This window comes from Pinus tabuliformis, chromosome 5_1, assembly GCF_031772625.1.
Source record: "Pinus tabuliformis cultivar Carrire ecotype Pingquan chromosome 5_1, CPIR1, whole genome shotgun sequence".
Lineage (NCBI taxonomy): Eukaryota > Viridiplantae > Streptophyta > Pinopsida > Pinales > Pinaceae > Pinus > Pinus tabuliformis.
Window position 1 is genome coordinate 298,734,970 of NC_142305.1, and position 26,604 is coordinate 298,761,573.

Here is a 26,604-nt window from a genome sequence, read left to right on the forward strand (position 1 = left end):
CTTAAGTTAGTCCTAACTATCCTAATCTATCCTGCAGGAATATATCAAAGAAATAGGTTAAACATCATATATAAATTCCAAGTCTAAATGAATCAATTACTGGTTCACATAAAAACAAGGCTGCATCAATTCTTAATTGCAATCCAATCACTCATACAGGAATACACATTCATTTTTATGGAAGTAAAGCTTGCAACTGATGTCTAACATGGTTTCAAATCAGGGACTGCTCATGGATTAACTATGATGAAGAATTACATTCAAACAAACAAAGCTAGTCATAAGTTTTAAGTTATCAATATGCACAAAGAAAAACACATTTGTATTTATGCTAGCAACAACATCCTGTTTCAAAACTCATAAAAGCAAAGGATCTTAAATCTGAAACACAAGGCTCCTCTTTGAGCTAAACAATCTTCTTTATTCACAATAAACCAAAGCTATTTTCTCCAAACAAAAATCCCCACTCTCCTATCTGGAGGTAATACTTATGCTGCTGGAAATGACTCTCGATCTTCCCCTAACCTTTTGCCTTCCCCCTGTTCTTTTCAATATACAGATCAGAATACACAGATGTAGAACAATCAGTGTCACTGCTGACATGTAGCAGGCGTTTCCTGTCACTGGAGCGCTTCATTTCCTGGGGAAATGAATAGATGTTGATTAGAAGAGGATGACTGTATGTCATCTCTTCATGATGAAACCTGGGGCAATTTCACTTTCGGAATACATAGGCGACAACTGGAAACATAACCGCCAATGCCTAAAGCCAAATCTTTAAATAAAACATATCCGCATGGATAAACTCTTCGTATCCGCTCATGCATCCTTTATCTAGAGCCATACTTGATGCTTGTACATTCGTTCTTTGAACTCGCTCGCCCTCTCTTGGTCCTTGTCTGCAGAGATAACAGACATTAGCTATGCCTATGCAAATATGATAAAAATGCTTGAAAAACATAATCCTTGCCTTCATTAAACGTTTATAACATCAACAGGAGCAAATGTGAAAGAATCGGAACCTTGTTTTTTAATTCACACATTGATTAAGTCCTACAAGAGTAGGCTTGATTTACATGGAAAATAACCGTATAACACATAATCAGATCTGAGATCTGGACTTGAAATATTATATATGGGAACTCATACTTTATCGAGTCCGCCATATAGGATTTTCCATTAAAAATCGTGACCACGACATTTTATCAAATACATAGGAATATATGTGAAAACCCGCAGCCGGGTCGTACAGCCGGACTTAAAAAATTATATACTGGAGCCTATAATTATCGGTGGGTCCGCCATATCGCAAATAGCTTTATATATAAACAAAAAACTTTTCCTATTGCGATAAGCGATTGGGGAGGCAGACCCAAAATACATATGAGCTGGGTTAATAATCCTTTTGGGTCCGCAGTATAATACTCTCCTTTGAAAATCGGGTCCAGAACATTTTATCGAAAATACAAGGGAATACATGGGAAAACCCCATGACCGAGCCATAGGGACGAACTTCAAATATTATGTATCTGGGCATATTATTATCACTGGGTCTGGTCATCACCCTTTCGCTAACTGCATAACCCCTGCACTCCGCCGATTGCGATAAGCAATCGGGAAGGCGGACCCAATATATATATATATATATATATATATATATATATAGATATATATATATATATATACATATATATATATATCTATATCTATATATATATATATATACATATATATATATATATCTATTATATATACATATATATGTGTATATATATATAGATATATATATATATATATATATATCGCCCTTAATAGTCCTGGCGGGTCCGTAATATATGTCTTCTTTTTGAAAAGCCCCAACCTCAATAATTTTCGAAAAACACAGGAATATGCGGGAAAACCTGCCTCCGGCCATAAGGCCGGACTTGAAATATTATATACTTGGATTCATAGTTGTCAGCAGGTCTGGTAGACAGTGGCGTGCCATATATATAGGCCTTGGACCTGATCGATTGCGATATGCAATATGGCTTCAGACTCGACACACACACACACACACTCACACACACACACACACACACACACACACACACATATTTATATATGTGTGTGCGTTTTAATATTACTGGCAGGTCCAGTAGATAGTGTCATGCTATATATATATAAGCCTTGGACCTGACCGATTGTGATATGCGATGGGGCTTCGGACCCAATATTTATATAATCTGGTTAATAAAGTCGTCAAGTCTAGAGTATAGTGGTACACATCATGCCTTAGTGTTGATTTCGATAGGCGAAAAGGGGTGATTTATGCATGTTTTGTGAAGTATTTCTGTTGTAAAGAGTTATGATGGAAATAATGATGCGATAGAAGGTTTCGTGGGTTGAAATAGGTCTCGATGAGGATATGAATGAAGGGCTTAGAAAGGGTTATAAATGAATCATGTGGAAGGGATTTATTAAGGGGGCCTTAACCATTTTAAAATTTGAAGATTTGACTTAGCAAAGAGTTAAAATCTCTGGGACAAAATAGATCATTCAGAGAGCTGAAAGATCAACTTTTAGGGGACCTATTCAAAATTGCTACCAAGGCAGGTTTTAATAGGGTGGTGGTTGTGGCCATAACAGAATGTTAGGTTTTTTCTACCACATTATAAGGTTGAGCGGATGAACCCTTCACTCAAACCAAAATCATTGGTTAGGCATGCTAAAAGGTTGAGCAATCCAAGTCTGAAGACTTTAATCTAGATGATGTTTATGTATCTCTTGTTGATGATCCCATTTTTAGTAATGTTGAATCAATGATGTGTTTAAAAACTGGTCATGTTGATCAGTGATTTGTGGATTAAAACACCCATGAACCTTCAGAGACTACTGCTAAGTATAGGAAGGCATGAACAGATTGAATGTGAAAATTTTCAAAAAATCAAGATCACCACTAGACATATTATTAATATACATGATAAGGGAGGAATCCCCTGAAAAAATAATCTTGACAATGTTGGTGTTTGTCAAGCCCCACAAGGCTACAAGAGAACAAAAAACAGTGGAAATGAAAGCAGGCAATCCTTTCTGCAATAGAAATTTTTTGAGCCTCGACATATACTAGCAATAAAGGAACCAATCTTCAAGTATTCATGCCAAAGCAAATATGAGTTGAGATGAGAGCATGATGAGAACTGCACACTTCAATTGTCAAGAAACAAGTCTTGCTAAAAATAACCACCAAGGTTGAGCAAGATGATGTTGGTGGCATTGATTGTTGAACTTCATTGATGTTAGTGGTATTGATTGTTGAACTCCTCTACCATGGCCCTAACAAAAGTGTACCCTTCACTCAAAGGAAAATAATTGGTGAGGCATGCTAAGTTTTTTCTACCACATTATAAGGTTGGGGGGATGAACCCTTCACTCAAACCAAAATCATTCGTTAGGCATGTTAAAAGGTTGAGAAATCCAAGTCTGAAGACTTTGAGCTAGATGATTTTTATGTATCTCTTGTTGATAATCCCATTTCTAGTAGCATTGAATCAATGATGAATTTCACGAGTGGTCATGTTGATCAGTGATTTGTAGTTTTTATGTCTAGTTTTGCTGCTACTACTACGGAGGTTGCAGAGCAGTCTTAGGAGCCCTAAAACTCTAAGCCAGATTATTTATGCAGCTCACATTGATGCTCCCATGTCTATTAGTGGTGATGAGATTGATCATGATGAGGAGTGATCATTTTGATCACTGATATGTAGACTTGTAGTAGGTTAGTGGCCCCATATCTTGTAGCATTGTTTTTGGACTCTAAAGGTCATTTAGAGCCTCATTGATTATGTATTTTGTTGTTGATATGTAGTGCACTTAGTTCCCTTTTGATATATTCACCTTTGCATGGTATATAGATGAGAAAAATTTGCATATTTTTTCTTTATTGGTTTGGAATCATGGTTTTAAATCTTAAAAATAGTTTTTTCATTAAAAATTAATTATTTTATGTATTTTTTTAAAAGCACAATTCATTGAGATCTATTAAAATTGGAAAGTAGGGCCAAATTCCACCATTGGAAATCTCATCTATTTGAGATGATTATTTCATTGAAATCCTCTTTTCAAGAGGACCAAAATCGACCTAAAGATCATCAAATTTGGACAAGAAAAAGTGTGTTTTTGAATTTATGCCTACCCATGTGCAAATTGTCAAGGTCGGCCTCATCATCATAAAGGCCAATGGCCATGTCTTTTGACCCTCAACAATTTGTCTATATAGAGGTGCCTTCAACCTCATTTGATACATCAAAGGGCTCCAATTTATATCTAAGCTATCTGATCTCTTGAGGACGAAGGGTCATCTGTTTTGGGTTTCTTCTTTAGCAACTAGGGCAAAGATACCTCAAATATACAACCACAGGACTGGATGAAATTTCGGGGAAAATTGTATGGGTAATCCTATCATTACAAGTCTGAATTAAACCTCATAAATTCATGTCATGTTTGGGTATTGACTTTGAGTTGATCTATGGTCAATTTAAGGAAGAATTTCTCCCTTTCTGTGTGCGTACTTTAGAGCCATTACTCCAGGTAGGTCCATAGGCATGCACCAGGTTAGACAGAGCAACCGAGAAGCCTGTCTTAGGTTCAGATAAGTTCTAAGGGCCAATGATGGACAACCTCTTGCTTTCCAAGGAAAGCTGCAGTTGAAAGGAGGGTTTCTTGATCAATTGAATGGAACAATAGTGGACTGTAAGAAACCCTAACCATATCTTAGCTGACTAATGTTGAAAAAATGATGATATTGCAGTTTAGGGCTATTTACTTGTCCAAGGGAAGTCATATTGGATCTTCAAATCGGAAAGTCATTTTGACTTTAATTTATTGTACTTTCTCTCTCTGTTGAACATTTGATATTAGTAATAAGATTAATTGATAAAAGGTTTTCCCCATCTTGGGTTTTTTCCTTGGCTTGTTCCATATCCTTGTGTACTCTTGTCTTGGTTTGTCTTTTGCATCTTTTATCTGTGTTCTTTCTCCAGTTACTATCTGTTGGGTAGCGAAGGTCTCGTGTAATGGTTTTGCGACAAAAAGCCCAAAAAATTGGATTAAATGATTATAAAAACTCCGCTGAAAGCACGAAGTGTGAACTATAATAGGTTGGGTCAAAGGGTAGTCCGCCTAAAAATAATGAAAAGAAATATAAATACAGTAATCCCGTGCAGGGATCGCGGGCCAAGGAGGGGTATAAATAGAGCGCGACTCTATGAGGGAAAGGCAATTCTTTTGAGGATATAAAAAATATGGGTTTTTGAAGAAGATAGTCTGAAAGTGTCTATAAGTCTGATTCAAGGGTTAGGGTAGTAGATAGAGGCTCTGCAGCTGTGTGTGCAGAGGCTTGGAAAGTCTGCAACTATGTGCGTGAACCCCTGCAGCTGAGTGTGCAGGGTAGATCTGGATGTATTGGTGGGAAATACTAATAAAGATAAGTTGCTTATGTAATTCTATGTTATTGTGCATCTAAATTTATGATTTATCTGGCTATATCTAGTTAAATGCGAATGTGAAGAATGTATGTGAATCTAGGTTCATTTTAATGTGTGAATCAATTGTGTTGATTAAATGTTTGATTAAAGACCTTGTTGATCTGTAACCACATCCTCCAATAGAATAGAGCACTAATAAGAAATATATAATCAATTTGGATTTGAGCGAATACCAAGTAGTGTGGAGCTATAAACCAGTCCGCGAAACCTCCAAACCACACTGAGACATCCCCAAGGTGCGGAAATGTGGTTCCAGCACCCTCCCCTGCTACCTCGGGTGGGAACTCAGTCCGAGCTCCACGGGCTGTTGTCGAAACCGCCGGTAGCTGCCGGATATGTTTGGGTAAATAAATCTTTCGAACCTAGGTTAGGCCCAAATAAGCCAACAAATGGTTCCATTGCCAGGACCGGGATTTGCATAAGGGGTGTCTGGTGTGGAATGTGGGGTTCTATAGAGAATGTTGAAAAATCAAAAGGATCAGGGATGGTAGTAAAGCAAGGGTAACTATGGCGAACACGATTCAACTACCAGTGTTCAAAGGAGTAGGAGGAGAAGACCTGAAGCAATTTTGGTTTCTGATAGCATCAGTATGGAAGCCACAGTAAGTCGTCGATGATAATATCAAGAAAGCCATCCTAGTCAGCGAACTGCAGGATCGAGCGCTAACATGGTACATGAAGTATTCAAGCATCAACCCAACGGTGGGGATAGTGGACATCCATACTGAATTAACAAAGGAGTTTAGTTGGCCAAAGTCAGAAGCGTAGTTGGTTGTAGGATTCAAAGAGATCACGATGATGCCTAGCGAGACCCCGTGGGACTTGGATTAGAGGTTTAAAAGCACCATTCGTGAAGCCAACATGACCTTGACAAATGCACAACACCGCACTTGGTTCGTCGCATCATTAATGCCATATTTGAATTTGGCTTTGTCACAAAAAAAATCTCAACCCAAGTGGAAGCGCTGGAGGCAGCAATGGGGCTGCACGAAACCCTAGTACAAGACCCAGGGTTGGGAGTTTAACAAATCCAAGTGCAGGTCCAAAATTTGTGTTTGGAAATACAGAAGTTAAAACAGGAATAGACACTGTGTTCGGAGGTCCGTGAGGAAGTATGGTGTAAAAAGTGCAGGAGCCAGGGACATGATAAAGATTAGTATCCAGTCTCGATGAATTTTGTGGTCACGAGGGGACCGACATCACTGTGACTAGAGGCATAGGCAGGGCCAAGCGCGATCACCCCACTTTGGTGCGCAATTTGTTAGGTAGGAGGAAAGCACAACACTAATAACTATCATCTATTGCCAAAATACAACCAGACCCCCCGACAGCTCTTTTGCAACTTTTGTAGATTGGTGGATCATGAAGAAAGAGATTGTTGTAGCTTTCGAATGTTGATGGACCAGGCACTTGCCTATAGAATGCAGACTGAGGTGCAAGGTCAGGATCCAACCGTGGCAATGGAACACGGTGGATTCCCAGGATGAGGTCGAGGGCGAGGCGGAATGGGACTAGGAAGGGGTCGCGGGCAGCTAATCTGTTACAACTATGGAGGACCAGGACATTATGCGTGGGATTTTACCAATTCGACCTGAATATCATGTCCTTATTATGAGCAATTCGATCATGAGCTACTAGATTGCCCTTGCTGATCGCACAGATTCGCGAAAAGAAGACATCACCTCGTACAACAACGCAAAACGTGCAGATGATGAGATCCAAACGATGCAACGACGAATCTATGGTAAACATGGTATTGCAAAGCAGCACAGCCACAGGAGAGGTCAATAAGGAAACCAGTATGTAAGCTAGGGAAAGCTTCATGGGCATCTCTACCCAAGGTAGTAGGGATCAGCTTGAGCTGGCTAGGGATCCCTCGATGTTGACTACCTTTTTAGAGACATGCATAAAATTACTTCGCGACTACAGGGCTATTAAAGGGTTACAAGAAGTGATTAATAGATGCGTAGGGTGGGGTGAACCTTGCGTAGTCTGGAAATTAGGAAGACACACATCGCAGACGGGTCGGGAAATGCGGTTAACGGCGCAGGTTGGCGACTACAAGATGGATTAGGTCATTTTGGACCTAGGTTCAGATGCAAACGTATTGCCTAAACAGACATGGGAGCGCATGGGTAAGCCTACACTACAATGGTCTCCTATCCAATTACGGATGGCCAATCACCAGAAGATATTGCCAATGGGAAGGCTACAAGGAATTATAGTAGACATTGATGGCACAAGCACCCACTTGGATTTCAAAGTTATTGAAATCATGGATGAAAAGAGCCCATACCCTGCGTTGCTAGGGATAGAATGCGCCATTGACATGAATGGGGTTATTGACCTCAAATAGAGGAAGATGATATTTGAGAAGAAGTTGCTCTGGGTAGTCGTTCCGCTAGATCCAACAGACAGACCACGCTACACAGAACCTGTGCGCAACGAGGAAAGGGATGATGCATTAGATTGTCTCTACAAAATTGCTGCAAATAGGCCAATGGAGGAGCGGAGACTCTCGCAGGGCTACGACAACTCATGCACCAGCGATTCGGATGAAGAAGATGAGCGATGGAGAAACAGGGTGAATGGGGTAACCACATTACACTGTAATATGATGATGAAATCTTTGTATTGTGTTAAAGCTCAGACCTGCGAGCTTCCGATGTATGATGGGCTGATAGTAGTGGATGAATTCCTGGTTAAATTCGAAAGTGTGGTACTAGAGGACCAATGGTTTGATGTGCTAAAATGGACATTACGCATGAACACCAGCGCAATGGTGTGATACCCATGAAGGGACCTTTGAAGATTGGCGAAGTTGTAGGCGCATGATGCAAATAATATATGGGAAGCTAGAGCTATGAATAACGGCCAAATATGATGGACGAGATGATTCGCACCTGCACCTGACAAAATGGACCAAAGCTTATGGTGCGGAGCCTCAACCAGAATGGGTGCACTTATTTTATCATACCCTAGATGTCATTCCAAGGAATTGGTATACGAAAACAAAGCTCCGACATGGCACCGGTGGGTGGGATATCCTACGCGAAGGGTTTCTGTCGACATTTCTCTTTGAAGACCAATGGATGGGTACCATGGATGACACATTATAGCTAGTAAAGACAGCCATATTCAGAACACCGCCGGAACCAGTGGAAGTCGTACCATCAAACTAGTCACGACAGTTGATCCAGGCCTTAGCATGTTACAATGTACGAGTAGAATATGATGAGGATGACCCGCACCAATATACCAGAATCCGAAGGGAGTCATGAGGTGCGTAGCCATGAGATAGAAGATCCAGACATCACGGCGCCATTGAAAACAAAGCAAGTAAATATCAAAACAGAGGAAGAGCCAAAGTATGCTACGCTTGGGGACTTTTGGGATGACGCCACAGTGGAAAAGATCGTCGAGTTGCTCCGAGAATACCGAGATTTATTCCCTACAAAAATTAAGAAGCTGAAAGGGATTCTAGGAGACCTCGGAATGATGAAGATAACTTTGAAGCGAGATGCGAAGCCTATGAAGCAGTGACGCTACCGATTGAATCCAAAATACAAAGCAAAGGTCTGCAAAGAATTGGATAAAATGTTGGTCACATGAATTATTGAATCAGTTGAGGAGTCTGATTGGGTAAGCCCTATGGTCATGCAAGAGCATAAATAGAAGGGTGAGATCTACATTTGTGTAGATCTACAGAATCTCAATGATGCTTGTGTTAACGATCCATTTCCAACACCCTTTACAGATGAGGTACTAGAAAGTGTGGGTGGGCAGGAAGCATACTCCTTCACAGACGGGTTCTCCGGGTACCAACAGATCAAGATCACACCAGAGGATTGGAGAAAGACAAAATTTGCTACCGAATGGGGTGGTTTTCAGTATACGGTAATGTCCTTTGGGCTGAAGAATGCGTCGGTGATATTTTCTCGTATTCTGGTAGCCGCATTCAATGAATTTATCCACAAGTTCTTAGAAGTCTACCTGGATGACTGGACCATTTTTGGCTTCGTTAAGAAACATGTCGCGAGCTTACAATTGATGTTGGATACCTACCGCTAGCACTAGATTGCGCTCAACCTAAAGAAGTGTACTTTCCTCATCCCTTTCGGGAACTTGTTGGGCCATGTGGTTTGTAAGCAAGGACTGATGGTGGATCTGGAAAAGATCACTGTGAGACTAAATCTACAAGCATCGTGAAGTGTAAAGCAATTATGTGCTACATTAGGACACATGGGCTACTAGCAGAAGTTTATATAAAGCTACACCTAGATCATAGCTCTAATGGAACAGTTATTAAAGAAGGATGCTACATATTGTTGGAACGAGGAATGTAGCAAAAGCCTGGAAACACTTACAGGAAAGATGGCATCTGCCCCTATCTTGGTCTTTCCAAAATGGGACGTTGAATTTCATGTACATGTCGACACATCATGTATCACACTGGGAATGGTACTTACTCAAGAAGGAGCTGAGGGAATCGATCACCCGATTGCGTTCACAAGTCGTAGGTTGTCCAAAGCAGAAAAGAATTACTCTACTACTGAGCAAGAGGGATTGGCAATGATATACATGCTCCAAAAGTTCTGCCACTATCTGCTCGGAGGAAATTTTAAGATGTATACTGATTACTCTGTGCTCAAGTACCTAGTGAATAAGCCTGTGTTGGGGGGGCGCATCTGTCGGTGGTTGATGTTGTTTCAAAAATATGACTTTGAGGTTGTTGTAAAGCTAGGACGTCTGAATGCAGGTACGGATCACCTATCCCGAATTGAGATTGGCGAAGAACCAACAAATCTAGAGGAGGGACTCCTGGATGCCCAGTTATATGCCATGCACATTGCAGATGGCCACTTCGAAGATATAATCCACTTTTTAACTACAGGCACTGTGCCACAAGGATATTCGGTTCAACAAAAGAAGGAATTGGTGATACGCGTAGTAAATTTTACCGTAATTGCAAGCCACCTCTATAAGATGGGCAATGACAAAAGACTACATAGATATGTACCAGAATTCAGGTGCAGACAGATCCTGGCCAAAGCACATGGAGGGGTTGTTGGCGAACATTATGCGGGCCGCACCACAACCCAGAAGATTCTTTGCACTAGATTATGGTGGCCCACTCTACATCAAGATTTGAAAGCATACTGTCGGGCCTGCGATGTATGTCAACAAATGGGCAAACCATCACGAAGGGATGAAATGCCACTTCAGCCACAGATGATGCTACGGCCATTTGAGAAATGGGCGATTGACTTCGTTGGCCCTATTGAACTGCGAGGAAAGTCAGGCGCACGTTATATCATCATGGTGACTGAGTATTTGACTCAATGGGCCGAGGCATAGCCGATTAAGGATTGCACAGCTATGACAACAACAAAATTTTTGTTCGAGAACCTACTGACTAGATTTGGCTTCCCAAAAATTCTCATGAGTGATAGGGGAACACATTTTCTAAATGAAATGATCAACGCACTCACTGAGGAATTTCAGATATATCACTAACAAAGTACGCCATACCATCAGCAAGCAAATGGGACCGTTGAGGTGTTCAATAATATTTTGGAAACTGTGTTGACTAAGGTATGTAATGCGTGACGAAACGACTGGGATTTGTGCATCCCTGCTGTGCTATGGGCATACCAAACTATGTGCAAGAAGCTGACAGGCCAGACACCATTTCGCTTAGTCTATGGCAAGGAGGCTATTATGCCTATGGAATATATTGTGCCTAGTCTATGGATCACGACAATCATAGGTATAGCAGACCACAGAGCATTGGAAGAGAGGCTCACACAGCTAGAAGAATTGGAGGAATGGTTTTTGGTTGGATTCCATCAGCAGGTACAGAAACAACACGAGATAGTGTGGCATGATCGCCATATCAAGGTGCGCACCTTCAAGGAGAATGATCTAGTATTGTTTTATGACAGTAAGTTCAAAAAATTTCCAGGTAAACTCCGCATGCACTAGTTGGGACCCTATGTCATCAAAGAAGTTACCGATGGGGGCACGGTTTAGTTGGCTAAACTCAATGGAGACCCCTTCCCAGGAAGAGTAAATGGCAGTCGCCTAAAGCTCTACACGGGTGGGCCAACTGCCTGACTAGTTAGCAAAAAGATAGTCTCATTGCTCCACCCAGTTGAAAGAGAGCATGGGATGGTAAAGAAGCCTGGGGGACAGATGCGCGAGTACCACAGTGCGCGTACACTTGACCAAACACATGGATCACGGTTACGCGAGAAGACTCCCATGGATGTGCTGATAAAAGGAATGATGACCGTTGATACCACTATTCATGACATGATGTCTGCATTATGGTAAAAGGGAGCGGGCGATGAGAAATTAAGAGAAACAACATGAACCAGCTATGGAACGAGTTGCCACATGTTTTACACAAGAAGTTTACATGAACTAGAACAAGCGGCAATCAATGCATTTGAAATTCACATGGCTTATAAATCACCGAGGAGAATCCACTAAGTGGCCTACACTTCGGAAACACAGATGGATCTGTTCATTATCTTTGCACAAGGCATGCGCCCAAAGGCAGTAATCTGGCCGATGAAGAGGCAAGACTCTCTAAGGCGTATGGGGGTGACAGCTGCGGGCATCCCGTAGACTGCAACATCACTAGTATGAGATGTACTGGAAAAGAGGGAACACGAAGCAGAATTGGTCCGGAGGCCATCGCCTTGCCTAGGGGAAGGTCAGTGCACTACAACAGAAAAACGAAAGGATGGACAGACAGTGACCACGGGTAGATATGCAGTTAATAAGTCATCTCTGATGTCCCTCAAAGATTGGGATCTTTCGGATAGTAGCCAGGGTCTTGTAAAATTGCAACACAAGCTACAACAGACGATGCAAAGAGAAGATACGAAGGTTGGAAGTGGCTGCGATGGTACTAGGCAGTCTCGTATGCGGCTCCCCCACTCGCGCTAAAATCCTATGAGGGGGTGTTTTGTGTTAACCGAGCAGAGTATAATGAGCATCATCAGTTGCGAAACATGGTAGACACACTGAAGCAGGAGCCGGACGAAGCGTTGCAGGAGACAATGAAGGACCAGTAGGACGAAGAGTTTCACTCAAAGGGAGGCAAATCGTGAAGCCACGACAGAGCGTCTAGCCATGCCGCTGAGTGATTCAGGACGAGTCATGATGATTGTGTTGGGGGACTATTGGGTAGTGGAGGTCCCGCGTGTTATAGACATTTTTGTGCCTTACAGCATTGAGCATGAAATGTCCATAATCTAAGGGATCCAAAGTCCCTAAACATGTTGTTCCTACCCCTAGAGGAACAAGGCTAACAAACCACAACAATTCACATAAGTTCTCCACCAGAAACTGCTCAAAAACAAGTCAATTCAGGATCATTTCAGTGGCTACACTAGCTGTTTGCGCTGAATGTCAAAGCCAACACTGGCTACCTGCGTTGAATGTCAAATGGAACACTGGCTACCTGCGCTGAACGAGAGTGGACATGTGGCAGGCTCATTTCTGAAGGTGTCAAAACCCAGGAAGCTTCCAAAATGACACTTGCCTCAGGGAATTCGACTGGTGATGAGTAAGAGGTTCCAAATCTCCAAGTGGAAGCAAGAACCTCCAAGTGGACTCAAGAACTGACAGAGGGAGAGGACACTAGTCAGATCTCAAGCTGACTCATCCTCTCTCCAAACATCTATATATGGATCTCTCCTCCATGAGATCCAGAGGCTGGAATTTTGTTATTGCAAAGAATTGTTGTTGGTTTGAGATTGGAATCATTGGGTGCTTAATGCTTTGAAGGGGGTGAAGATAGGAATTCCATTTGCTGGGAAGGAGATGCTGGATTGGAGCCCTCTGGGTTGTATCTCTTCCTGAACCTTGTTATTCATCAATAAAGCTATCTTGGTTTCTCCTATATACTGATGTATTTTTGATGTATGAATGCATTAGTATGTTTAGTTTATTTCTAATCCTGAACTAGTTATGAATATGAATCCATGTCTTGTGTAGTGTTCTCTTCTTGTGATCTTGCAGAAACCTCTTGAAGCTGGGCGAGCGAGAAGGCAAGTAGCTGGGAACTCTCCAAGAGAAGAGAAGCCGGATCGAGGGACAAACGGAAGACACCGGTTAGTCCATCCATCTCTCTCTTCATTCTTAATTCATAAAGGAAGAATACTAGAATAGCTATCTCTGTTTGTTGCTAAGGCACTGTCACACCTTAGGTGGATAGGATCATCCTGCATAGGGATTTTTCCCCACAACAAATTGGTGACTACACTGGGGAAATTTGTTTAGTCATTTTATTTGTGTTTCTATCATTGTTTACTTCATAGGTTTGACAGCAACAATCGAACTACATCTGCTAATCCCGGATGCAAAGTAGACAGTTGCTGCTTTGATTCAATCACTGGACTTGTCTATGATCTGAACAATGGACTCACAAATGATTTGATGATCCTTTGTGATAGATCTTAGTACCCCTCAAAGCATCCCTTTGATTACACCTTGCTTGTTGCTTTTATTTGGCCTAAAACAGTGAATTAAATAGCAATCTGTGACCCAGAACCTGTGGGAAACGAGAGTTTCTCCTTCAGCGCAGACCCAGTGAAGGGATTCTGCATTTCAACACAGTTCCCGTGAAGGCTACCTGCGCTGAATGTCAAAACCCCTGTGTTGAGGTTGCGCTGAACCAGTTTGCCCTTGTGCAGCTGGGGTTCTTTGCTCTGTTTTGCCTTGTTTTGATCTCTGATTTTTGCAGCTTGTAACCAGCATAGGTACCAGTCTGATAACTCCTTTTCTCTGCTTAGATTCCACCACCTTTTGTACAAAAAGGCTGTGAGTGTTTTTATGTGTTTGTGGCGTCATTTACAGTTTTCCTTTGCATGAGTAAAATAGTCATCCTGTAGCCCTTGATTCAGATCTGTTGATTGTGATCTTAGAAGAGAGTTCATTGGCTGTTTGCAGATTGATTATACATTTACTTTTGCTTATTGGTTTGAGTTTGTCTCTTTTAAGTGTCGAAACAAGTCTTTATTTCGAAAATCGTTAAGTGTTGTAATCTTTTCTACCCTCTCTGATTTCGAAAAAGTAAACTTGTTTGTATTGGTCAATTAAGAGCGAATTCAAAGTTGTACAAAAAGCTTTCTTTGTAGGTATCAATACTAAGAAAGCAGAAAACAAACACCTGCATTGTGCATTTGCATTTGATAGTTTGCATGTCTGATTTAGGAAAAGTGCATTAGAGTGTGCTGATTGCTCTTTGAGAAAAGATGGTGTCTTTCTTTTCCCTTAGTAGCTAGGATTTTCAAAGTTGAAAAGATATAAAGCTTGCTTATCATCTTTAGACTGCATTTAGGAATTGTATCATACATCTCGTGGTGAACCTTGAAAGGCAAACTTCTAAAAAGATCAACCTAAAATAAATGGAATGAACTTAACAACGCTTTGCAACATAACGCACAACATAGAGGTCTAGGCTAGAGACGTGTTCCGGCGTCGTTAAACCTGGTGACTGTCGATCTCATGGATGGTGGGTGATTCCTCCTGAGGGACGATAGGGCCAGTACGGATTGTGCTCCCACGTACCGTCGCGTATATATTGGGAGACCCCTATAGGCATAAAACCTTTATCCTTAGGAAGCCGTGTTGACCGCCCTACTGATCGCAATGCACTGAACACAACATTCAGGAAGATCGACCGCCCGTACCCTAAAAAGTATTCTGCGGTTTTGCGAAAAGTTTGGCACACCCTCTACCTAGAACTCAAGAGCAGTTCCTTTTGGCCTTTTTCAGACTCTATAACGGAAAAAGTCCATCCGAGCATTTTTCACTTCGGGCTCGTTAAAACATCGAAGGAGACTAGAGTCATATTTATCTTTTTCTCGACTCTTTAAAACTGAAAAAAGCAAGTTGTGTCTAAAAGCGTCTAAAAAATTCATTTAATTCGGAAACACACTTTCCCCTTTTGTATTTTCGTTGATCGAGTAATCCGCAATCATGGAAGAAAGTCAATTGAAACCCCGTCGTTCGCGGAGGCTTACGAGTCAACCGTCTTTGTCTGCGGAATCGAAAACAGTACGGACAAAGCGAACTCGTTTAACCGGTTCGAAATCTCCTATCAAAGTTAGAACAAGTGTTCCAACAACATCTGAGATTCCGGTTACTCCAAACATTTCTGGAAACCCTGCCTCTATAGAAGAAGTTCAATAGCCACAGAGGGACAGTAACGCTGATCCTAGTCTGGGAGCAAATACTTGCGTTATTGAACCAGTTCCATCTGTAACCGGTTCAGAGAGTCTTGCTCCTCAAACAACTGTCGCTGTTGATTCAACCCCTTCTTCGGCACCAGAAATATTTTACGGACCTGACGGTCTTCCTCTTCCACCTGGTTTGATTGCGATAGAGGAAATTGTAGAGGATCCGCAAGCAAGTACTCCAACACATTTTGGAGTAGGGGTCACTCTATTTCCTTCTACATCAGAAGTTAGTCTATCACCAGTGGAAGTTCCTGTAGAATCGCTAGGCAATCTATTGGATAGACTCAAAATGTCTGAACAACCATCAACATCTAGGACTGTGTCGAATGACACAGCGACAACAGAACTCCCTGCCGTCACTCCGACAATGTTTGCCGGCGTACCATCTGTCCCAACTAGTTCACAACCGCTAGAAGGAGTCCACCCAGGGACTATTTCGACAGTGTGGTCTGTTCCAGTTTGTTCCTCCGGAATAATATCCAGCAACTATTATGTTGAAACTCGCCAGATTGATCCATTTGGAGGTCAATTTGGGCAATCCAGTCCCTAAGTACAAACAATCCCCTTGAGTTCCGGATTGCTACCGTATGGGGGGAAGTATGCCCTTTCATTACCCCCTCCGGGAGGGTATCCATACAGGAGTTCACAACAGTATTCAGGTTATACTGGAGTTACATCAAGTGGTTGGGTACCTATGCTACCTCAACAACCAAGGGTTGCATATTATATGCAACAATGTGTACCTATGTCGAACATCCCGACCACACCGGCTATTGTAACAATGTCACAAGTTCAAACGTTGCCTGTTGTATGTCAACCTCAGATTTCTCAGGTTTTGATGCAACAACCCCTTGACCCTGTGACTCAACCACAATCTCCAACTGGTGGGGCGACACAGGTCCAAACGGGTACGATTACCCCACACCTTGGTCCAACGGTTAGTATAGCGCAACAGAACATGGCTTCGCAACCATGGTTGGTGCAATACCAACAACCACAATTCCAACAAGTATACCAAGGTTCTGAGCAGCAGATCTTTGCGAACAATGGACAACCGTACATTCAAAACGGTCAAAACCAACCACTTTACAGTGGTCAAGTCCACCAACCGTATCAGTCATACCAACATCAATTACATTATGCTGGTATGCAAAGACCCACTGCTCAGGTGATTCCATCTTATCCTGGGTATGCTTCGCCTAACCTAAATCAACAGTTGCCCTTTGTAGCAACTCTAGAATTACCAGATCTAAACCGGCTGACGCATGATCCAATTGCTTATGCCCCTTGGTGGCCAGCGATTCCGCATAAACTGCCGTCAGATATTCCTAAATTTAATGGAAATCCGGGTGAAGATCCATCGAATCATGTGATGACATTTCATCTGTGGTGTTCATCAAACACCCTAAATGATGATTCGATAAGGTTTCGCCTTTTTCAGAGGACGTTAACGGGTCCAACGGCAAAATGGTATATTGAATTGCCTAGAGCTTCGTTCGACAATTTCAGCACCTTAGCCACGACTTTCTTAACCCATTTTCAATTACCGATAAGGTATGAAATGGGAACGGAACTCCTAACCAACTTCAAACAGACAACGACCACTCACATATTTGATCATATACATGAGTGGCGACGTCGTCGTAGGATGGTAAAAACGTACGTTCCCGATCAGCTATTAGCTGAATGGTTTATCAAATCATTACTTCCTACAATCACGGAAGATGTGGCAAAGGGGGGAGTCGTAACGGAAGAGCAAGTCATCGCTCGTGCGCAATATCTGGACTTGGTCTATACTCAGTCTGGCACGCTCTACGACAAAATACCTGACGCCCCTAGACCGGAATTCTCAATTCCTCCTCCTCCTAAATCAAACAATGACTCTCATGCCATCGATGGCGTGATTGGCGCGATAGACACGAAATCGACAAAGGCTACATCTAAAAAGGCCCGTAATATTTCTAGTCAAAATGCAAATGAGGAACTTCTTGCCTCGGAAGTAAATGCCGTGTCGACCGACAAGGGCAAACAACTGAAGCAACCAGGGGGCAAGAAGAAAAATAAAGGGAGAAAAAGGAAACCCCCTGCGGGGTGTCATATATGCGATGAGGATCATTGGATGAGAGATTGTCCACATATAGCTAAAGTTAAGAAACTCTTTAAGAGTTCAAAAACATCAGCAGTATTGACTGATCCGTTTCCAAGCCCAGGTACCAAACTGGTTGCTAATCAAAATGCTTCCCGATCCCAAGTGCTTATGTTGTTATCTCAAAGCAGCAAAATGATGCTTTGGCAAGGAATAAAGATTACGGGAATCCACAGGTGTCGAATAACAAGGCTAATGAACAACCTAGTAGTTCGACAACAACTTTGACCAAAGTTGTGCCACCCACCATTCCTGAACAAATGATAAAGTCGCCAAAGGGAGTAGTGTACAAGTCGACATTTAATCCTTGTGCAAAAATACCACAGAACTATAATATAATAGAGGACCTGGCCCAATCGCCGTCCGCTATGTCGACGCTTGAGGTACCGCAAAATTGCCCCTCCCAAGAGCAAGCTTTATTATCAACAATAGGTGGGATTGGCCCAAGGGATCCCAATCTTGTAGCCTTTGATCATAAAGGATATGACCCTCAGTTACCAGCTCAACTAGCTTTCGTTATTCAAGTGAAAGCCCTCAACAAAACTATTCATCGAACAATTATTGATGAGGGGGCATCTACGTGTATTATGTCGATGAGTTGCTGGAAGAATTTAGGTTCACCACCCTTGTCAAGATCATCAACGACGTTAAAAGCATTTGATGGACGATCATACACTCCATACGGGATTCTAAGTAACTTGCAAGTTGAACTAGGGGGCAAAACAGTAGGAATTGATGTTGAAGTAATTGATGGAAACCTCGATTACAACATCCTACTGGGAAGGCCCTGGATATATGCCATGGCCGCAGTTGTGTCGACCTACTTCAGGAAGATTGCATTTCCCTTTCAAGGAGGAATTACAGTCGTCGACCAACAAACTTTCCTCCCCGATAGTTCACAAGTTACGGGAAGCATTCCAATGATCCATGGAAGCAATCATTCGCTTCAAAATATTGGAGTAGGTCTCCTAAAAGACCCTGCCTTAATGGGTACTTTTGCCCTACCGCCTGCAAGTAATCTGGCGGAAGTGGCCACAGTGGAAACCTACAATATGAAATCTTCTATATCTAATGGATTCGGAAGATTCCTAAACATTTTGTCAGCGTGGATCATCGCCCTAATAGAAATACTGTAAATACAGTGGGCTCCGAGGACGGTTCTAATCTCGTGTCAACCTCATTAAAAAATGAAACAAGTAGTCATGAGGATAGTTCTTTTACTGTGTCAACCTCATTAAAAAATGAAACAATTCCCTTTCCAAATCTCAAAGGCAAACCTTCATTGCAAACACCAAGTTGAATGCAATGAAGCTTGGGGGGGGCATGCACCTCGATTTACGTTGTTATGCTAGGGGCATGCAAACTTATCATCGAGCAGTTTTAGCACACAGTTCATGTTCGTTAAAAAATAAACGCAAGATTCGAGCAGTTTTAGCACACAGTTCATGCTCGTTAAAAAATAAATGCAAGATTCGAGCAGTTTTAGCACACAGTTCATGCTCGTTAAAAAATAAACGCAAGATCCGAGCAGTTTTAACGCAGACTTCATGCTCGTTAAAAAATAAACATAAGCAATGAGCAAGTGTTTCCACCAGCGTTTAAGCTCATTTTAAAATAAAAAATGAACCATCCCGGTAAATAACCACTGTGAATGTAATATCATCAGCCATTAAAGCCTTGGTCGTGTTTGCACCGTCACCTCCACTTTTCCATTGGCCGATCGTTCACCTCCATATGATTGTTTACCCATTTTGAGGAACAGCTGCGAAGAGTGATTTCACCTAGCCATCCTTGTGACACTGCCGTGATTGGAAAATTCCAACCTGTACCTGGAATCATCTGCTAACCCTGTTTATCACTCGTTCCTCAAAAGACGAGTCTTCTTTAAGCTCTTTTCAACTGACTCATAAAATATGAAAATATTGCCGAGTCCTTGGCCTTCGAGCTCGTTAAAGGGACAGGAAGAGCTATCCCTCCTCTAGATTTTAATCTTTTTGGACTTGAGGGATTATTGCACAAAAAGATCGAGCGCTTGTTTTATTCGGCTCGTTAAAACTATCGAAAACTCATCCCTTCTGTATTGTTTTATACTTTTTCGGACTTAATGGATTAGATGACGAAAAAGGACTTTTGGAGTTAACTTTATGTACCTTTTCAGACTCTCTAAAAATGAAAAGGACCGAGTTATCCTTGTCGTTAGACTCGTTAAAATCATTAAATAGCGACAAACTTGTCTTTAGACGAGAACGAGTTTCACTATCGCTAGGCTCGTTAAAACATAGCGATGGGCTTGCCCGAAGGGCAGGTTATAGAACAAGCATATGTTATCCTCCTCAAGCTTGACAAAAATAAAGAGGTACTGGTCAGCAATGACTGGGAAAAATTGGGAGAAACTAAAGAAAACTTTCATGGTAGCAAGTCGCTCTTGAACATGACACTTTTCCTCCGTACCACAATCGGGTTGGGTTGTTTCATTCACCGGTCACATCCATGGTCTCGCCATACCATCCATATTTGGGGTAATGCTACCAATCCATCGCATCAGTGTCGCCATATGTTCAAGAGAAGTCGTTCAGAAAAGTCAACCGTGTCCCATCCACTGCCATACATTATCCTTCATCCTTTCATGACCGCCACCCTGAATCATATGTCTCAGATCGTTTTCACCTCCATTAAAATCATTAGCTCCGTTCCATGTCATTGATGTGGGATTCATTAAGGCCCTCCTTTGACGGATCGCTTCTTGTCGACATCAGCTCATTATCCAAGAAGATGATCTAGGAACAACCCCTTCAGTACTTTGAAGCTTGCATGTCTCAATGGCAAGTTTCTCACTTCCGGTGACAGGTATACATCAATGACCTTTGACCGAAAGATTTTGCGTGGTGTTCGACGCCAAGTCCTTTATTCACACCACGTGAATTGTACTGCAGTACCTTGAGGGTCATTATCATTATCGGTGATTCCTCTCGCGCTTGTTAGCAGTTTACATCATTGACCGGTAATCAAGCGATGTCTTTCCATGTTCGACTTCAGAACATTTCTCACATGGATCGACTTGTACTTAGAGTGAAGATCGAACGAGTTTGAAGACCCCGGATCTAGTTTCATCCATCCGGGCTACAATATATATTCAGGAAAGATAAAGACATTGACATGTACATCATTGCAGCAGATAATCATCCTACTCAAAGGATGATAATTTCATCAAAATTATCAGTCTACCACCAGACGATTGTCTGTTCTATGTACAGAAAAATGAATTTATGAAGCTGAGCATGGGAATGCCCGCCTCAGCTAGATCATGAAAGCAGTATGAAAAATAATGTATTTTATTGTATCTTATTACAGGTCTCCTCCCAGCATTGGATGAACTTCGGATCCCCCTGATAAAGAATTTCGCCCGATAAACAGCCTCATACTTTAGGGGGCAACTATTATAGACATTTTTGTGCCTTACAACATTGAGCATGAAATGTCCATAATCTAAGGGATCCAAAGTCCCTAAACATGTTGTTCCTACCCCTAGAGGAACAAGGCTAACAAACCACATCAATTCACAGAAGTTCTCCACCAGAAACTGCTCAAAAACAAGTCAATTCAGGATCATTTCAGTGGCTACACTAGCTGTTTGCGCTGAATGTCAAAGCCAACACTGGCTACCTGCGTTGAATGTCAAATGGAACACTGGCTACCTGCGCTGAACGAGAGTGGACATGTGGCAGGCTCATTTCTGAAGGTGTCAAAACCCAGGAAGCTTCCAAAATGACACTTTCCTCAGGGAATTCGACTGGTGATGAGTAAGAGGTTCCAAATCTCCAAGTGGAAGTAAGAACCTCCAAGTGGACTCAAGAACTGACAGAGGGAGAGGAAACTAGTCAGATCTCAAGCTGACTCATCCTCTCTCCAAACATCTATATATGGATCTCTCCTCCATGAGATCCAGAGGCTGGAATTTTGTTATTACAAAGAATTGCTGTTGGTTTGAGATTGGAATCATTGGCTGCTTAATGCTTTGAAGGGGGTGAAGATAGGAATTCCATTTGCTGGGAAGGAGATGCTGGATTGGAGCCCTCTGGGTTGTATCTCTTCCTGAACCTTGTTATTCATCAATAAAGCTATCTTGGTTTCTCCTATATACTGATGTATTTTTTATGTATGAATGCATTAGTATGTTTAGTTTATTTCTAATCTTGAACTAGTTATGAATATGAATCCATGTCTTGTGTAGTGTTCTCTTCTTGTGATCTTGCAGAAACCTCTTGAAGCTGGGTGAGCGAGAAGGCAAGTAGCTGGGAACTCTCCAAGAGAAGAGAAGCCGGATCGAGGGACAAACGGAGGACACCGGTTAGTCCATCCATCTCTCTCTTCATTCTTAATTCATAAAGGAAGAATACTAGAATAGCTGTCTCTGTTTGTTGCTAAGGCACTGTCACACCTTAGGTGGATAGGATCGTCCTGCATAGGCATTTTTCCCCACAACACCGCGTAATGGTTTTGGGGTAGAAATCCCAAAAGATAGGATTAAATGATTGTAAAAACTCTACTGAAAGTGCGGAGCGCGAATTATAATAGGTTGAGTCAAAGGGTAGTCCGCCCGAAAATAATGAAAATAAATATAAATAGAGTTGGCCCACGCAGGGATCACGGGCCAAGGAAGGGTATAAATAGAGCGCGACTCTATGAGGGAAAGGTAGTACTTTTGAGGATATAAAAAATATGGGTTTTTGAAGAAGATAATCCGAAAGTGTCTATAAGTTTGAGTCGAGGGTTAGGGTAGTAATTAGAGGCTCTGCAGCTACGTGCGTAGAGGCCTGGAAAGTCTGCAGCTAGGTGCATGGACCCCTGCAGCTGAGTGTGCAGGGTAGATCTGGATGTATTGGTGGGATATACTAATAAAGATAAGTTGCTTCTGTAATTCTGTGTTATCACACATCTGACTTTATGACTTATCTTTCTATATCTGGTTAAATGTGAATGTGAAGAATGTATGCGAATCTGGGTTCACTTTAATGCATGAATCAGTTGTGTTGATTAAATGTTTGATTGAAGACCTTGTGTATCTGTAACCACATCCTCCAATAGAATAGAGCACTAATAAGAAAGATATAATCAATCTGGATCTGTGCAAATACTGAGTAGCGTAGAGCTATTAACCAATGCGCAAAACCTCCAGACCACACCAAGACATCCCTAGGGTGCAGAAACACCCTCCCCTACTACCTCGGGTGGGACCTCAGTCCGTGCTCCACAGGCTGTTGCTGAAAGGGCTGGTAACTGAGGATTTGTTTGGCTAAATAACTCTTTCGAACCTGGGTCAGACCAAAATAAGCTAACACTGTCATTATAATCATGTCCTATGTAACTGCTAATGGAAAATCGGGCTAATATGGATCTCTAAAGTAACTGTCTTAAGAAAAGAACATGTTAACCTAAAATTCGCATGGTATCAAAGCTCAGGTGAGGATGAGACCAAGAAAGAGAAAACAAAATCACTAAGATGGTTTCATCACATCAAAAGATAAATGCACTACCTGGACTGAGCTCCTTGTGGCATTAAATCAAATTCTGCGCATAATCACTATGATATCTATGACTAAGCCGAAAACCTAAATAGAGAGTTCATTATAGTAGTTATGTGCTCATTTTGGAGGATAAATCCACTCTACTTTTAACTAAGTTTGGAGTCCCCTTTGTGCATTTACTTGTGGAAGGATATTATGTCTTAAAAAACAAAATCTTCTATGATTTATGAACCACTATGGTGCCTTGTTTGAAGTGTTATAATAACTTTTTTAGGACCAAAACATTAGGCATATAGCTAGAGTATGGTTATTTTTTCCCAAAAGATTAGACCAAGAGATATCTCCCTCTGAGATCCTCCCATTGATCTAAAATAATTCGTTGACAGGTATTGGACATGAGATGTTTTAATATACCTTTCACTTTGCAATTTTTCATAGATCTCATCTACATAGAAGTATCGCTATTCCTACATGTTAGAGGTCCTGCTTTCTCTCAACATCTTTTTCTCAGCATAGTATCCATGTTTTATATGGCATCTTACGGTTGACACGATCCCTATATAAATAGTATTGCTCAATCTCATTTAGCACAATCCCTTTGCATATATCATCATATAGGTAACCTGATCTCATTGTATATGACTTCACTCTATTTGATCAATCCTATAGCTTACATTTCAGATGTATTGTTTGGCACATCCTATCACTATTAGGCACCTCACATGGTTCTGAATCCATCGTACCTCTTTTGGCTCATCGCATATGTAATTTTTCATTCTCGGCACATTGGCACTGAAAGTATGTCTCCAACAATATATGTAAAGAGCAGGCAACGTTTTGGTATGACAAAACCATATAGAAATCGGTGTATGGTTTCAGATTTGAGTATTTCATATGGTATGGATGTCATCTCAGCCATGTAAGATGATTTGCATTGTATGCATAGAATAGATACTCTAATTATAAGAAGACATTATGGTATTGCGTATACATATTGACATGGTTTCTGCAGTATGTGAATGTCATCATATTTGCAAGTAGAGCAATATTGGCATCAACAATCAGCATATATGCATAAACTCAGTCATTATTGGTATATGCATGGCATTCTTGCAAGCCTTGAAATAATTGTGGTATTTTGGCAAGCTATTGAAGTATGGAAATTCTGATCAACGTTATGATCAGTCATGGCCTTGGGTAGTATGTTGACATTTGTTTCTTATATCTCTCTATTGAACTTCTGAGCTTCTCTTCCTCTCAAAGCCTAGAAAATAAGAAGCTTAGTTCTCCTATTGTTCTAGACTCAACTGTAACTCAACTCATAAAGAAAAATAAGGCAAGACCTCTATGTCGATGGATGATTAGTAAGGCTCCAGAGCATTAATGCATTTCTACATCATATAGTGATAAATGTTGAATGTGAACCAAGTCTTGACCTCTCTACAGTGACATTGTATATAGTTCTTATATCAGTTGAGTTGACTTTTGGAGATTTTCTGACTTACAGTAGCTATAGGCATCAAGCGATGAAATCATTCAATATTTATAACACAGTTAACCCTTTTTTAGTTTTTCTATACTAAGCCTTAAGTAGTAAAACAGAGCTTCTGCTGAAGACATTGATGAGCCTCAATATTGCAACAAGAATGCTACAACTTCTGAGGCTACTGAATTTAATTATCAACTCGGGGTTTCATACAAACTTAAGAGGTATCGGCACTATATGTGCAGCATACAATGTGTCCTTCCTTTGTTGTCATGATGTAATTGAGTGCATGTACTGAAGTCAAATCCTAAACTAATTGCAGAAAAGGAAATGTTCGAAATGGAACCTTAACCTATTGCAAGAAAGAAAGTACAAGGAAAGAAATTGAAATCAAATGCTAAAACACACCATTTTCTAACTAACTGCCAAGAAACTATGCTTTGCAATAATGCTAAATTATCATGAACCAAATGCTACTATCTAAGCATGGAAGTAAGAATCATCAAAAATCACTAATGTGCATGTAAAGGGACTAAAATAATTTTTTTTTTTTGTCTTTTCATGCAAAATCAAGTATGCAAACTAATTTCCTTTGGTGATGTGGCAAGTGAATGTAAGGATGTTGAAGGTTGGATGGAAGGGGCTGGAGATGGTTGGATGGTGTGGGAGACCCTTGGAAGGCTTTTGGTGACTTCCTAGAGGTTTTCCATCAATTCAGCCTCAAAACAGGCTATTTTAGGAAAACCTACAGGATGTACTAGAAACCTACAAGATGATCCTCTAGGAATTACAGGAAACTTACAAGATACAACCGACAGAAAAATTTGAGGTGTTGGAGGTGATTGGAGGCTTAGGAAATGTGTGTGATGTGTGGAATGGAGTTGGAAAATTCCTAGGATCACTTAGAACTCAAAACCAAAGTTGAGAGATGGATGGATTCGCTCAAAAAGCTTGGAGAAGTTTCCTTGTGAAATGATGAAATTAGTGAGGGTTTAATGACCAAGCAAATCAAATCCAAATTGAATGGGACAAATTTTTTTTATTAACTAGGATGTCTTAGGTCCCTATTCCAAGTGAAATCACTCAAAAAGACGTTTTTTAACCCATTCTAAAAAAAAAGAAAAACACATTACTAGTTGAAAATCTAGAAATTCGAGAACTAGTGACCTAGTAAATCTAAAAAATTCCTAACAAATCAAGTGAAAATGCAATGGGGTGATATTTTTTATGAACTAGAATGTTTTTTTGATCTAATGCAAGTGGAATCAAGTCGATTGAAGCTCACTAGAATGCTATAAAGAATAACAGAAATTTATTGTTCTTTGTTAAAAAGGAGGTCCAACAATCTATATTTGGGAATAAGGAGACTAATCCAAGTAGCTCAATGATTTCTATGAACTTCCAAAGCTTTTCCAAGGATGAAATAATTCTTGTGATCCTGCAAAAGAACTTACATCAACTATTTAACTCAATCCTACATCAAGAAATTATTAATCCTAAATGCAGAAATAGAAAGAAATAAAAACTAGAGATGCATGTAAATAAGCAATGAAAAGAAGGAAAGAAAATGGTAAAAAAGGGCTCTAAGGTTCCTGGAATGGCCAATCCCAAGGAATATCAGAGACCTATGGAGGAGAACAAGATTTAGAAGCTGAACATGACACCA

General features: G+C 41.1%; 1 pseudogene; it reads left to right on the plus strand.

Annotated features, from left to right (window-relative positions):
• Positions 1–11,696: 11,696 nt before the first annotated feature.
• The window catches only part of LOC149164535 (sugar transporter ERD6-like 5), a 76,311-nt pseudogene continuing 61,403 nt past the window's right edge, over positions 11,697–26,604 (plus strand).